General features: G+C 44.1%; 1 protein-coding gene across 1 annotated transcript in view; it reads left to right on the forward strand.

Annotated features, from left to right (window-relative positions):
- PCSK5 (proprotein convertase subtilisin/kexin type 5) overlaps window positions 1–17162 on the forward strand; it is a 1619480-nt gene that overhangs the window by 1168066 nt on the left and 434252 nt on the right. The window lies entirely within an intron of this gene.

Below are 17162 nucleotides of genomic sequence, written 5' to 3' on the forward strand. Positions count from 1 at the left end.
AAGACAGTTAGGTGAGCCAAGCTGGACAAATGGCTGCAGGCTGGCCTACACAGCGGCTCAGGGTCACAAATCGTTGTCTCAGTGCTGGTTGGCAGTTCTGAAGCACTGGTCGAAACGTCTCGGATGTCTTTAAGTGACTGCAGCATTGCAGTCAGTTGCAGCTCGAGGAACTCGACTGGCTCGGAAATGTCCTTTAAGGCCGATGTTGGAAGATATTCGTTAAGGCACTTCTCCCAGCTTCTTCACTGGGCTTGTCATTCTTTAAGGTGGACAGCCCAAAGCTGAGGAGTGTTGCAGGCAGCTGCCTTCTCCTTGGTTTTTGGGTTCGGAAACCTTCTGGCACTTCCCACCTAGTAAGCTTGCTGCAGAGCCTAGTGGGGCACACTGTGTGCTGGCTGGGTACCGGTTCTGGAGAAGTATGAGGGTCCTCTTGATTTGCTATCTCTTTCTGTTCCCTGGGAAATGTTTAGGGGAGGGATCTTGCTTCCCTCTTTTGATGTCCTGACCATCCTTCATTGGCAGAATATTTAGGGCAGACTGTACCTTCAGCCAGGCTCCAATGATGAGGTCTTCTTGCTACTCGTTGTGAAGTCTTCAGATGATCTGTCAAAAGAGGGACACGGCACTCTTTTAAAGCCAAATGGGCCTGAGTGATTGGTGTAGGCTAAGACTAACTTAATGAACCAATCCTGGGTCCTTACCAACAATCTCCTGTATGCATGAGGTGATAGCCAGAGTGCTTTGCAACAGAAAATGTAAAGGGGTGAACGCATGTGATACTAAGTCCCACCAATCTGCCTGTCCGTTGTGGTTGAAAGGGTCTCTCTGGTTAATGGAGCTCTCTGTGGTTCCTGATTAAAGCGTCTGGTCTCCCCTGAAGGTGCAGAGACCAGACTCTCTGGCTCCTGCAAACCACATCATCATACCTTATGAATGGGGTCCCCCTATGTTGTGGACTACTGCAAACATGCAGTCCCAGCCATGACAGTTCACTGACATCGATACTGAGGGCAGAAGTGGGCTTCAGGTTGGCAGTTACATATGAAAGGTTGTTGGGGGTTTCCTGTCTCCTTTGTTAACCTCTGCAGCCAGGCCCCACAGCGGCCTGTTTGAAGTACCCTCTAATTGGTATGCAAATCATTGCCACCATCTGTATCGCCCACCAAAAGAGCAGGGCGGATCCATTAAGCCTTTGTTAGTTAATTAGGCTGGCCAGGGCAGGGGGAATGTTTGATCCTCCCCCTTTGGGAGATGCATTGTGTACTCCTGCTGTCATATCCCAACTAAATATGGCAGGGTGGACTGTGCCTGTAGGCTGTGTCCACCCAGAGTACATGTATCTGTGTGTTTGCTGTGCTGTTAGCTTAGGAAGATGTGTGTGGATTATCCCCACACATTTCCAGAGGTTAATCTACCATCATTCCATTTAATTAAAAATGTCAATGAAGCCCAGGAGAGAGCACACCCACCATGCAGATGGTCAGATTCCTCATAGGTTCGCAGTTATCCATAAAATTGCTTGCCCTTCCAAGTAATTCTGCCACCTGCACAAAGCTCCTTCTAATCACTCTTACCAGTTCCCAATCTCAATTAAAAATTCAATTTTATTCCAGCGTATTTACCTGCCACCCCAACTCTCTCTCCCCAGGAATTGTCTCTTTATCTAATAATATCCCCCTTGGAGACTTCAACAGCCCAGAATCAGAACAAGCAAAACACATTTGTGACTCGCTAATCTCTAACCAACGTAATTGACCTTAAACAGATCAAACCCCACATGTTCAAACGTGTCTTCTCCTCCTCCTCTTTGCCACTCTGATGCTTGACCCCCTCTACCTTGTCTGGACTGACCATGCCACAATCATCCTTCTCATATCACATACAAAGCTTCTGAACAAAGGCTGTGCTAAACACTGCTTGATTGAATGTGGAACATTCAAGAACTTCCTGAAAGACACACTAGAGGCAACATTTACAACTTTGCCCACCACAGAGAATGCCTCAGACCTTCTGGATATATCTCACAACTTTGCCAACAAACTAGTGGTGGCCCATGTCCCAAAGTCAAACTGTCTGCACCCTTGTATGGACCCAATTTTGCCACCAACAAACACTCAATCAGATCCCTTGAAAAGTAGTGATGCAAGTACCGCAACTAAGAGGATCTTGCAGCCCTCAAATCCATGCGCACCCAATGCAGACCCATGATATCCAAGGCTAAGTCTGCTTACTATTCCTCCTCCACTTAGGCAGCCTCAAAGTCTTATTCGACCTAGTCAAGCACTGAACCATGCCCACACCTATCCCTAACTGTGACTGAAATAACACCTTCTGCATTAACAAAATTGTTAAGATCAAAGGTCTCATTGATGCTTTGAAACCAGATAGCGACCCGCTATCCATCTCTTTGGGCACTGCAATCCTGGGTCGACTACACCCTCATCTACCCCACATATATCTCATACATACTTGCTTACCTTAGACTTACCGCTTACATGCACAACTTCCTCAAAGACTCTCTTATTAAGCAACTCATTGGCCCAAGGTTCAACACACTCCTCAATGTTGTGGATACATCCTTCAGCAAAGATGCATTCCCAGGCACGATGAAGACAGGTCTCATTTGACCCTTTTCAACAAACACTCAACCCAGAGGACCGTGCCATCTACAGACCGATCACAAGCCTCTCCATCATCGGGAACCTTACTGAGGAAGTAGTTGCAACCCAACATGTCAACATCGACCAGGTTGGCCTCTACCATGCTTAACATTTGGAATTCTGTCCCTAATGCAGCACTGACACTGCAAGCATCCAAATAGTTAACGATATGCTGAGAAACTCATGCCTCCAAGTCCTCTTAGGCCTCTTGGCTGCCTGTGAGCCAATTAACACTCCTGTCCAGCCTCATTGACAGGATGAACTCCTCTGGAACTGTCCTAAAATCTTTTGCATCCTACCTATTGAGAAGAAACCAGGCCATATAGATGGGCTTATTCAGATCCAACCGACTTCCAGTCATGTGTGGGTCCCTGAAGGTTACATCCTCTTGCCAATCGTCTTCAATCTATAAACTGAACCTTTGGGAACTCTCCCTAATGACCCTAGTGTAGCCATTGATCAATTCCCTGAAGACACTCCACTGTACCTTAAGGTCAGTGGCCTCAAAGACATCGCTCACCTCCACAAATGCCTGGCTAACATCCAAACAAAAATGTCAAATTTCTATTTCAAACTGAATCCCACCAAGACCAAGTTCATCCTTGTCAATCCTCCCACCAAACAGCTTGTGCAACAATGGCTTGATGCCATTTGCCTGGATTGACTCATCCCTGAGCTATCAAATTCTGCCAAATCCCTGAGCTTTATTGTTGACAGTAGGATTTCCTTGCAAAATCACATAACCAAAAAGGCGCACTAGGTGGCTACAGATCTCCACAATCCACAGAATCAAACCCTTCATCCCCCCACGTGGCTTCTGCATTATGATCCATTCCCTTGTGATCTCACACAGTGGTGGGAGAAACACTCTGCATACTGAGCTTTCAGCCACACACCTGGCCATCCTCAGTGCAGTTCACCATGCCACAGTCCACCTCATTACAAGTGCACACACATTCTCCTGCATGTCTCCAACCTTGTGCAAGCTTCACTGGCTCCTTGCCCCTGTCAGGATTCTATTTAAAACTACATGTATCACCTGTGAGAACCTTGACCGTGTCTTCTCTAACTAATCCCCGGGATTTGTCATCCAGGTGGCCAGGACACAGCCATCGCTATTGGATCCAGTTCTTGGGGGTGTCCCAGTGAGGGAGGATCACCTGGATGGGGGGTCCTCGGGGAGTGGAAGTGGGACACTGGCAGGTGAGACACGCTATCCCCTTCTATAACACCTTTTCCCCATCCTACCACGTAGGACACACAACCACTCTACCCCCCTTCCCTTTCTGGCACAAACACTTTTGCATATCATGAAAGACAATTAACTAACAGCAGAGCCGTTTTACAGACAAGTCCCAATACAAGGGTCAGGCAAAGTCGGGCAATTGACCAGAGATAAAAGGTTGAACACGAGAGCACATGGAGAGCAAGGCATACCACACAACGAGACAGATATCCAAACATGACATTCAAGAGGAGGAGAATGGCGGTGAGAATTGAGAGGGTGAGAAGGAGAGAAGCGACCTTGCCCTTTCCGACTCAGACCCGCAAAGCCTCTGTAGAAGGAATCATAAAACCGCAAACAATAGACAACATGTGTTGCAGCAGATGTCAACGGTACACGAAACATGCATACGCTGATAAGCAGGACAGAGAGAGAGAGAGACGCCTGCTGTCATGGTACCTTCCTTGATTCCAGATACAAGAACAGCTAATTGGTTGATCACAGCCGGTGAGTCGAGGGGAAAGCAGATAAGAAACCGAACTGTGTTGAACGAAAGTCGCAAAGTGGCAAATTAAGGGACGTTCAAAGAACTGTTAACTTTAAGGGAAAACCAGCTCCAGGGGAGTCCGGCACCACTTGGGTGCTTACCCGAGAGACTCTGGTTGATCCCGCATTTGTTGAGACTACCGATATCAGAAGGCCTCAGGAGAGCCGCAAGGAAATGGTCAAAGTGATCATAATAGGGGTCTAGCAAAATCCTCTGTATAGTCGAAAGTCTTTGACAGACAAACCATTGGAAAGCTAAGGTAGATGAATCCCGGAAAGTAAAAAAACAAAAGGACCATTGTGTAGACATGAGTGAACCCGGAAGAGGGAGGTTGCAGTGGATTGTTTAAAAGGACATTAAAATTGTGAATACAATAGTTGAGATTGTTTGGAAAAAGCCGTAGTGAACCCGACGGAGGGTGGCTAACCTTCGAGAGGGTTCTGAGCCCAGAAGCGGGGGATCCTGGGGTGAAAAGACATCACCCAACAAGACGTAAAAGCTGTAGTGAACCCGATGGAGGGCTGTAAAAAGTTGCCAAAGGTCAGATCCCAGAAGAGGGGGATCCAGGGGTGAAAAGCTGTCACCTCCCCGACACATGAATGCAACACAGCAATCTTTTGAATATAGCAGAGGAAATCTCCTTGAATACAAGCCATATTGAACCCGCTGGAGGGAGGCTGACATTCGAGCAGGGTCTGAGTCGGAAGAGGGGGAGCCAGAGGTGAAGAATTCTCACCCAAGTACATTGGAAAATAACTTTTTGTTTGTTATTTTTGAACAGATCAGGTCCTCGGAGGGAAGAGACTTTTTGTAGAAAAGGGACTTAAAAACCAAAGGTCCTTATACATGAGAACGGAACTGTCGTCTCATGCTGGGAAAGCGACCCTGTCTCGTACTCAAAACGTGGGGAAGGGAGAACCCCGGCTACCACATCCTGACTTATTATTTGAAAACACTCCTTTCTTTCTTGTGAACACCATCCCAACGTTCTTTTTGTATTAGTTGTAGTGATTGGCAATAGTTTTTTGTTATTGTAGGCCCTTTTATTTGATAAGATGCCACTAGGACTGCCTTATTATTATTTGATGGTCCTAGCTTGCTCCCATCTTAGATTTAGGTTTAGATCAAGCGTTTTCCCAACCTGCATATACAGTTTAATAAACACCCTTGAACTGTGATCACTTGTCTGTCTTTACTGTTGCCACCATGAGTTCCTTATACACCTGCAAAACAGTCTCAAACAGACCATCAACAAAAGCTAACACGTAAAAGGATGATTTGCAAGCAGTCCTCCTCCTGCCACACCCCGACCACCTGAAACTCCATCCAGACACACTTGGCTGTTTCAACAATACCAGTGGATCTATAAAACTCCTTCTCACCCTCGAACAACTGCGCTCCTGTATAAAATGCCAAGCCCTATGATTCCACCCTTCTATTGTAAATTGCTCTGCTACTCTTGAGCTAGGTCCACACTATAAGCAATACAATACATTTTTTTTTTTTTAAAGCTCCCGGTCTAATGAACTTTCTCACTACGTTTAGTGCAGGAAACCAGTCAAGCAGAGTTCGGGAATCTGCATTCCAAGATTGACTGTTCCAGCTGACAAAGCTTAGGGGTGGCAACCATCGTGTGACATCTCAGGAAAATGTATGCATTCTCTGCTTGAGTGTAGAAGTGACCCAGCTGCGAGGTGAACTCCAATGTGCTGTCCTGATTCAGCGCAATATTTGGCAGGGGAATAATGCCATGCATTCAGAAAGTCCAATCTGAAGTGGGGTTTATCTTGTAATCAACTTCCAAATATCTCCAAGTGCTTGGGGGAGGTTTAGCATTTTTGAAAAAAGGGGAGCCCATCAGTTCTGAAACTCAGTGAAGATGTGGTTAAAATGCAGTGGTGTGTACTGCCAAGCTGCATGGGAGGCACTACTCTCCTGGGGTGCAGAAATTTTCCTGGGAGGTGGAAGGGCAGTGGCACAAATCAGCAACACTCCTATTTTTTGTCACGGTCCAGGGTTGGGGGACCCCTCTCTAAAGGGTTTATTTTGGACAAGCCCAAGCACAGGAAGGTAGACCCATGCACTAAATAGCAATTCTATTCACATTTCATTGAGGTGTTGTGTCCATTGTCCTAACGGGAACCAATGATACAGGAAATTGGATTAGGCCAAAAGACAACTGTCCTGTGGGATAACAACGGTTAAGCTATGATAACGTTTTGAATTAAAATTTTTGCAACTTGGGTCCTATTCATCATAAGCAGCCTGCTTCTTCTAACACCTTTCAGGGTCTTTATCAATTGAAAAACTCATTGGCTTTATTAGTAAATACATTTCAAACGGGTTATTCATGAGAGCAACTAGTGGTAGGCTATACAGCCATTTCTCAGTAACCAACAGTTGCGCACTTTAAGGGAAGCAGGAGTTTAGGATTGTCGGCCTCAGGCCAATAAATAAATCATTTGATGTAATGAGTCCAGTTAAGTGCCTGCCATTCATGAGCAAGACCATCCAAGGATAGGCTACAATGTAATAAAAAAACTCCTGAAGCTCCCATCTTCAATTCCATTGTGGTTGGCTTTGGTGTAGGCCTTGATCCTGGAAATATCAACGCTTCGTGATGTGCCATATTCAGGATAACTTGATGTTTTCTACTGGGGAGGGAGGCCCTGCTGTTTATCCGGGATTTTGGAGTAGTGCTTTATAGGGTTAACCAAAGGGAACTGTTGGTTATGGGGCAGCATCTAGTCACTGCAGGTTCAATGTGGTGTGCAGCATGTGCCCTTTTATGTTCCATCTAATTCAATTGGTACATCATCACCCTTTGAGTTCTGTTTGCAAAGTATTTGCCACCCAACTTTTTTAAAAAGGGTTTCATCTGCCCAGGGTATTGCTTCCCGTAAGATTTCCTAGGAGAGATTGGGATTTCCGTGTACTATAATTGATGATTAACTGATTGTCTATTGCAGGCAAACTAGAACTCTGAACATCACAAAGAAGCGTCAGTTGACCCTATGCATAGGGTAGCCAACTGTACATAGCGAACCACTAGCTGGCCCTTGGATGGACGGTAACATCCTCGGTCTTACTTTGTCCATCCATATTCATTCAGCCTTGAAAAGTGAGCACCTCCCCCCTGCACCTCTCACCATGCTATGCTGTCATTTGATAGCATTTGAAGTGTGGTCCAGGCTCTCTTGCTGTCTCAGAATAACTCTGGGGAGATCAGAAGTCTGCTCCTAGTCCTATTTCTGGGTACTCTAACTGTGACATTTAACCTCCGATACAATAAATCAATTAGTTATGCTTGCAGGTATTTCATTAAAATGCATGTTAATTAATTCTAAAACCATCTATATTTGAACTCTCAAGCTCTTGCTATAAAAATATTCCCATAAGGGGTTCTGTGTTTTTTCCTTGACTGTGCTTTATTGTGCTCTTTATTTCATCCCAGTTTGTTCGTCACTGCTTGCCGACCTGCCTATACCCAAGCAATAGCTGTTCCCTTTGTTCTCTGCCGTTTGTGCGTGGCAGCCATTTTAGTCGACCTTCACCTTCCACCTTGCAATTACCTTTTGCCACTTACTTACCACCTCTTCCTTTACACGTACCAGGTCTTGCCAATGGGAGTTTCCCCTTTTAGCCCTGTGCCCCCCTGCACTGTAACCCCCTGCCAACGACGACACTCCTTGCCCCCCGTCCCCCATGTGCAGGGTAGTTACTAGGCAATATGGCAGCATTTTGGGGAGAGTGGGAGAATAGTTGTCTGCAGGGCCACATGAAGGGGATTGGCAGGGCTTTGCAGGATGTGAGGGGAGAATAAAAGATCTGGCAACGGGAAGCAGCCTCTCCAGACTCCACTTTCGATGCCAGGTAGTATACAGGGGGCCGCTGCTGCCTGCGAGGCCCCGCTTGGCATAGAACACTAAGCGACCACGCAGACAGACTGCCCATGCATAGTGTAGTGGCTTGCCCGGAACCACTAGCCGGAAGAGGAATAACTTGGGCAGTGAATATGAGCAGCAGTTAAAAACATGCAGAACATTTTGCAAACTATGCACATTAATCCATATTGGCCACCGTTGGCTGATTCAAAACAAAAGCCGTTGTTGCTAAGGTCATCTTTTTTTCCAATTTTTGGCACGGCAGTGATGATGGATTGGGATCCTCAAAATATACCCATTTATGAGGCTCCCAATTCCATCATGGCCGCTGTTATGAAAATAGAGAAGAGACTGCTAATTCATATTTGTAAACATAATCAACTGTGCCTTCATCAAGACCGTTTTCCCAGATATAAACAGTAGCATGCTTGAGGGATGTGCCCTTTTATTTGCTGCAGTGGAGAATCTAAGTTACTTGTTTTGCCAGGCTCGCATTGGGAGTATTTGGTTAATGGAGTTGGAGGCTGAAGGGCTTGGAGCCTTGAATGCTTTGCCTGTTTTCATTTTGGAACCTTGGAGATTGATGTTTTCAATTTGGGGGTTGAGGAGGAGCTGGGATCTTTAATGTCATGATCTTTTTCATGTGGGCATGTTGGAGATCTATTAAATATTTCCCCCTTTCAGTCTAGATTGGCAAATAATATTTTAATAGATGCAATGTGCATACCCTGAACACCTAGTTCAATTGTGAGCCTCATTATTAGATACATTCTAGTAATAATAACAATTAAAAAAAGGTTGCGGTTGCAAGTGAAATGTAGCACAAACGTGTGGAAAACACCAATGTGACAACTATGTGGCCATTTTACACAGATAAACTAGCTTCTATAAAATGTCCAACATTATAAAAGTGCTTTCGCCATGATACACGCTATCGTCTTCATGGAGGAGCTGACTGACGCCAGTCAGGTGCCTCCACACAATACTGCATAAAGCTCTAGTAGAGTTCAGACACCTAAAGCTTTTTCTAGCTAGACCTATACACACAAAGAGAAGGGCCTTTGGCTGATACGCAGCAACAGTAAACCTCAAGCTGTCTCACCCCTCCCTTTAGAGCACTGACATAGGTTTTGTGAGATTCAGAAGGCAATGTGTTTCCTCGCGCCATCTCCAGGGCCTGTCCAATAAGACGCAGAGAAGTCACGTTGAAAGGACATCCATCTTAGTCTTCCATTGATTGCTATGATCGCTGTCCAGCATTTGTTACAAGAGTTGGAGTTATATTTAGTTATTAGGATGTGGTTTGGGGCTCCTAAAAGTCATGGCGTATATATATTCCCCAAACCTCCTGGACGATTTATAGGGCAATAGAAAAAGTTATGGGAACTATCAGAAGGTCTAAAGGTCAGCCAAAGCTGGCATTTGCTTGTTATTCCCTGTATTTTGAGACTTGTAATGTCTTATAGGACACACTGTACAGCAGAGAAAGCAACACAGCTGTCAAAAATCTTCACAAATTAAAATGGCCTGAATCTTGTTTTTCCCTTTCCCGAATTTAAAATCCGTCTTTTTTTTTTTTACAAATCCTTTGCATTCCAAAATGTAAACAATGTTTATAAAAAACAAGATAACATAACGTTTCTTAATAAAAGGTTGTGAGAGAAAATGATTGAGTTTAAAAGCTGTTAAAATGTATAGGTTTATTGAACGGTGCATTAGAAAATCATAACAATGAAGTGTGGCTAAAGGTTAGCCGGTAAAATAGTTCAGTGGGTTGAGCGCTCGCTGCTGCAATCTGTGTTTGATCTGCAGGTCGCAGGTTCGAATTCCGGCAAGGCCAACTCAGCCTTCCATCTTTTCTCGAGGTCGATAAATGAGGACAAATGCCTCCCTGAAACTTGAGGAGAATCATCTCTGGTTCCGGAAGCACCTCAAAACCTTTCTCTTTGCTTCTGCCTTTTCTCCTCCTCTCTCCTGCTGACTTTCTGACTGAAACTGTACTGCTTACCTGGCCACTTTCTGATCTCGGGCCCAGGTCCCCTCCCCCACCAGTCGCACACTGGCACTGCCTTCATGGCAACCCCTGCACTTGGGGACTGTTTCTGTATCCCCACAGTCCCACTACCAGCACTTGACACCTGTTGTCTGCACTTGCACTTGCCACATGATGGCTGTACTTTTACTTACTGTTATTTATTCTATTATGTACTGCACTGTCCCCTCCCATTCTCCCACGCACATTCCCACTTCCCCCTTCCCATGCACTTGTTTGATCTGAATGATACTTGGCCTAGTAGGATTGGTGTCTGTCTTCCCTCTGTTCCCCCTCCCATGCCTTTTTGCGCCTTGAAACACTTGTGTATAGGTGCATTATAAATGCCATATCATATCAGTATCAACTTCGGTTGGGTGATATTGTATGTAAATACTGAGACGCTATATGAATAACACATTATGATCCTTAACTTGTTAGAACTTGCAAATGTACTCTTAGAAATGTGTATCAAATCATTTTGTGATACTAGTAGAAAATGCCACACAATGCAAAAACTATTATGGTGTACAGCTGTATGCGTAGTACCTGTTAACAGAGATGCAACATACCCGCAGACCGACTATAGGGCTAAAGTGGCTACTGGGCCTGGTCATGGAAACTTTCAATGACCGACCGGGACGTGGGGCATGCCAGGCAGTGTGACCAGTAGCCTGTGGCTCTGCTATGACAGTAAAGTGGCCCACTAATCCTACATTGAGTAGCATGGTGACAACTGGGGCATGACTGAAGGCCTGTGGGCCGGGCCACAGGTTGCACTGAAATCGAAGGATGCATGGAAAAAATAAACTTTTGAACCTGTGGATTGATCTTGAAAGTCTCGTCAAAACAGGTTCATGCCTGTTCCTCCAAAACCATCAAGGACCACATTGACTCCCTGGCTACTGCCCTGGCTGACTTCTGCAACCACTCCTTCGGCACTGGAGTCTTCCCTTCCACCCTGAAGCACTCCCTTGTGCACCCTCTTCTTAAGAAACCCTCTGCCGACCCATCCTTCCCGGCTAACTATCGGTCAATCTCCATCACTCCTTTCCTGGGCAATGTCTTGGAAAAGCTGGCTATCTCCCAGCTCAATCTCCACACTGAATCTGTTGGTTGTCTCCATGATCATCATTCTGGCTTCAGAGCTGCCAGAAGCACGGAAACTGCTCTCCTGTACAACCGTGAAGACCTGCTCTCCAACCTTGATTCCAACACCCCTGTGTCCTCATCTTACTTGATCTCTCTTCTGCCTATGACACGGTCAACCATGCCATCCTGCTCAACCGTCTCCGTGAAACCCTGTGGATCACCGGTCAGGCCCTGGCGTGGCTGACTTATTTCCTCTCTGATGGACCCTCCCCGGTTCAATTTGGGTCCTTCCTCTCCTCTATATCTCAACCTGTGGTGTTCCCCAGGGGTTTAACCTCTCTACCTGGCTGTTCACCAAATGCCTGGCACTTTTTGCCCACCACATTGCTGTGTTCTGCCCCAACTTCCAGTGCTATGCAGATGACACTCAGCTCATTTTCAGGCTCCCCTCAGCCACCTCTTCTCCCATCTCTGACTGTCCGCCATCCAGGAGTGGTGTGCCGCCAATGCTCTCTGCCTTAATGCCAGTAAGACTGAGATTTTCCTCATTGGGACACCCGCTCCCTCCTTTCCTGTCACTATGGCTGGCCTCTCTTGGCCCTCTCCCTGCTCCCACCTGTGAGGCTAAAAGCCTCAGGGTCATCTTCGACTCCACGCTCTCCTTCTCTCCTCACTTCTCTGATGTCTCTAAGAAGTCACACTACCAGCTGCACATCCTCCGAGGTATTCTTCCTTTCCTCTCCTTCCCCCAGAAGCTCACTGTCTCCAGTGCTCTGGTTCTTTCTAAGCTGTATTATTGCAAAAGCCTCTTTCTAAATCTGCCTGCGTCTACTCTCCACCCTCTGCAACTCATCCAGAACAGGACTGCGAGACTTGTCCTTGGCCTCAAGCCCAGGGTTCGTATCTCTCTAGGACTGAAATTGCTGCACTGGCTCCCAGTAGCTGGGAGGATTAAGTTCAAAACCATCTGCATTGTCCACAAGGACGTCTGGGGTCTCAATACCTTCAACTCTCTCTTCCTAGATATCTTCCTTCTCGAACTCTTCGCTCATCCACCTCCATCTCCCTCAGGATCAGTCGCTTCTCCAAGCAACGAGTTGGTGGTAGAGCTTTATCTTCGGCTGGGGCCTCCCTCTGGGCCAGCCTCCCTGCCTCCCTGAAAATTGAGGAGAATCATCTCCGGTTCCAGAAGCACCTCAAAACCTTTCTCTTTGCTTCTGCTTTTTCTCTTCTTCTCCCCTGCTGACTTCCTGACTGAAACTGCACTGGTTACCTGGCCACCATCTCATCTCGGGCCCAGGTCATCCTCCCACGCCAGTCGCACACCTGCACTGCCTTCCTGGCAACCCCCGCACTTGGGGACTGTTTTCTGTACCCCTACAGTCCCCTACCAGCACTTGACACCTGTTGTCTGAACTTACCCTTGCACTTGCCACCTGCTCGCCGCACTTTTACTTATTGTTTGTTATTTATTCTTTTATTCCGTGTACTGCACTTTCCTCTCTCCCTTCCCATGCACTTGCGCGATCTGAATGACACCTGGCCTAGTGGGATCGTTGTCTGTCTTCCCTCTGGTCCCCCTCCCTTGCCTCGTTGCACTTTGAAACACTTGTGTATAGGCGCGTTATAAATGCCATATCATATCATATATCTTCGCAAACCAAATCTGGCAAGCAACAGATCATTGACAGCCAGATGACGCATATCACATTTGTGAAGAATCCATGTTTGGGTACAAAAGTCATAAGAAGTTGCATAAAGGCATTTTTTCACGTTCTTAGAATTATGATGTCCATATGGAAAATGGACTGTCAGAGCTCTATCACTCATAATAATTTGCTTCGATGTTTCTCATTTTTGCCACACATGTAACGCTTACCTTCCCACAGGTGCAGCCTCAAAGTGTGTGACATATTTACAAGACACCTTCAAATATATACAATTGCAACATTCACTTCACAATCAACCCTTTCCTATGAAGCACTATTCCAAATGTATTTACTATGAGGAATCATTTAAATACATATTTAAATGTGTCTGAAATAACAAGTGTTGACAAACACAATAGTTTTGATGTTTGCCATTATTCAATGAACAATAGTTGTGGATTCAAACACTAGGGCCAATCACTGTGTAAAAATGTATGTACGAAATAGCAATCATTGATCAAGTTAATAATGTTTGCATTTTTGAGTTTATTAGCAAACAAAAGGTCATGCCTGTAATTGCTATGAACAATTACACATTTACAAATGTACAAAAGAAAATGGATTTGCAAAGCAAATAGTTTTGGCATTTGTAGTTGTTCATTGACAAGCAAATAGATGTTGCTTCTGTTAAGTTCAACCATTCACTTGTGTAAAAAAATAAGCATTGGCAACGCTAATACTTTTGCTGTTTCTAGTTTATTGACAAATGGTTGTGGCTTGGGTTTTTGGGAGCGGTGCTCTTCTACTTTTTATAATTATGCTCATCTGTTCCTATGCTTTTATTTTAAACAGAAACCGTTCTGGAATGGTTTTGTTTAAAAATAAAATCGTAGGAAGCAGTTGAAACCTGCCCTTCAGTGCACCGCACTGAACGAGATCCTAAACAGCAGGCACATTTTCTTGGGGTTTTTTTTATTGTGCATGGAAGGGGGTGCAGCGATGGGGTTGGTGGGGCATGGGGGCAGGCCAGCAGGCAACATAGTTCCACTACTTTTTTTCATACACTTCGACCACTGGTTTTATATAGCAAACATTGGCAAACAGTCATAGCTTCAGTTACTATGACCAGTAACTGTGTAACAATTTACAAAGCAATAAGAATTGGCAAAGCCAGTAGTTTTAGCTTTTGTAGTTGTTCACTGACAAACACATGGCCATAGCTTCATATATTGTTTCTTAAAGTGATACATGAATATAACACATACAATAGAAAACACATCTAACAAACAATGGAAAAACCAACAGTATGCCACACAATACTCTCCCCCACAATACCCAAATATGCAAGTACCAATAACCTAAAAAAATAGATGTCAATGAGAAAACATTTGTTTTAAAAAGATAAGGTAAACATAATAAATAATAAAATGCACTCACTTTGGAAATACCAATGTGCAGCTTCCTTGATGCACTACCTGGACATTAAACATTACCACACATAGATATAGTGTAACCCACAACAAATGAAATCTTACCTCACATCACACCACTGCTTCACAAGACTTACTTTAAGTATAAGTCACTTTACATGATGAGTATACCATAGTTAATGTGAGTGTTGGTACACAGTGGTGTGAGGTAATGTTTCATCTGTAGTCGGGGAGGCTATAGTTGTGTCTAATTTACATTTTGTTTTTTATAGATAGTAAAATTAGCTCAATTTAACGTGTTTTCACTGGTAAATATAAAGGTAGGATAAAACGAACATTATCACAAAATATAGCAACAAATGAAACCAATATTAAAACCAACATCTTTTGGGATATTAGCTCTTCCTCACAAATAACAAGTAAAAAGTAACATCAGCACATACCTTTACACCAAACATCAATATCGTACATAACAAACATAGAATACATTTTAGAAATACACAACACTACTATTTAAATAAATGGGAATAATATACACTTTAGAATTCCTGACCTAAAAACATACACCCATAATCCCAATTTATAATAAATGGCATCAAAACATACACCTACAATCATACCTTCCACTAAATGACCACAACAATACACAACATTATTAAAATCACAAGCTCACAACAAAATATAGACTAACATATTCATAGTCCCTATAAAGAAGGACCTTATAGTTTGACGACCAATGAGAAACTGTGTATCTTGTGTTTCTGAAGATGACATGTTTTAGACGTAGGCATATGTTTACCACCTGATAGTGGGCAGCCAATCACAATCCTAGTTCCTATAGAAAGTATACTTGGATGTTCCCCTTAGCCAATCCCCGACTCTTAATAGGTTTTTCATTATTGCCGTCACCTCTGACGTATTTTTGATATAAAAGCTATGATTTTTGTGAAGATCACTGAAAGACTGAGCGTACGTCCAGTGATGTCCGTTGTAAACTCCCTGTTTTAAATAATTGTTAATAAAATAGTACTTTGGCATCTTTCTGAGTTGGTTCGCTTATTTGGACTTAAAGTTATTCTGTATGATCTCATCCATTATATATGCACATTCCTAAAGGGCCCTAAGCTCATGTGGGAGCGGTGTGGAGGATTTAAAGATCCAAACTAGTTCTGCTCTAGAGTTTTGGACAATCGGGCATCCTCTGCCATTAGCTGGAAGATCGCAGAGTTTCCTTTTGAGAGCTGGCAAATAGAAATAAAGTTGCAAGACGAACTGAGACGGTGGGCGGGTCCCCCTTTGAAAAAATCCCTGCTCAGTTTCCTTGGGCGCTCTGCGGACAGAAGGTGAAGTGGTCGGTTTTAAGGAGGAGTCAATACCGAAGGCCTTGAGTCGATTAACGAATGGTAATTAGAGTAAGGGGCATGGCAATATAAAGGGACGGGATTGTGATAATTTTGAGTAACATGAAATATTGTGAAGATAAGAGAGACCGCCTAGGAGTCCTAATTCAAGGGAATTAGAAGGAGACATTTCAAACTTCAATGGGAATAAAAGTAGAAAAATGCACATGTCAGGACCGTGTAAGATGATGTCTCAAACCCTGTAAAGGGTAAAGTAAAGGCGAGAGAGGAAGCACCCCGTATTTATAAATGAGAAATAAATACGTGGGAAGGTGATCACTGTGTTTTATAATGTGTAATGTGTGACTAATCTAAATGAATGTTTGCTGAATAAAGTGTCAAGGAGTGATAGAATTGTGAAAAGTTGGAAAAGAAATAGGGATTAAAGATAAAGTGTAGCAAAATGATTGGCACCAATCAAAAGAATAGATAGTTCATTGAAATAAGAGTATTGAGCAGCGATTGATGGTGTTTGCTCATATGTGTTGTTTTCAAATATTAAAAGTGATGATTTAAGTCAAGGTAAAAGGTTTATTTAATGATCTGGTAAGTATTGATAGTCAATTGAGACTTGTTATTATGTAGGACACTCCTCTCATGCATCTATGCAGAACACTGCCAAAACATGCGCCCAAGCTCAAACAGTACAGTACAGAATGGGTAAAGGGCACAGCAGATAACATGTTCATGCCGTGGCCACAAGGGGGATCATTGTCAAGAGTGGTATTGCAACACATGACCACATACTTGCATGCTGGTATACAGGAAAGAAATTAGAGAACAGATTAGCAATTTTTGAACTTTGGAATATGTACCAAGAGGAAAGAGAAGACCCACTACCTGAGGAGTGGATGCTTAATCAGCATATGGGGGAAGGCGTTGAGCCCTCAGCGCCCCTTAACTTGTCTGAAGCAAAGAGTGTTGCTACGGAAGAGATAGGAGTGTCTCCTTTAAAGGAATTGAAAGCAGTGACAGGGTATAGTAATCCGATATATGAACCCCTGCTTACATTAGTGATGATAGTCCAGAAGAGAATAAAAGAAAAGAATATATTTATAAAATCATACAAGACAAGGAAGAAAGAAGCGAACGGTTGAATTTGTCGACAGATATAGGCAGAGAAATCAAGAGATGGAAAGGAGAAAAAGATAAGGCTGACGAGGTAGCACTCGTACAATACAAATGGCTTGGAGGACAGATATTACTCAAGATAGATGGAAAAAGTATTGAGGAAGTTAGGCAA

Source organism: Ambystoma mexicanum, chromosome 6p, assembly GCF_040938575.1.
Source record: "Ambystoma mexicanum isolate Mex_15411 chromosome 6p, UKY_AmexF1_1, whole genome shotgun sequence".
NCBI lineage: Eukaryota > Metazoa > Chordata > Amphibia > Caudata > Ambystomatidae > Ambystoma > Ambystoma mexicanum.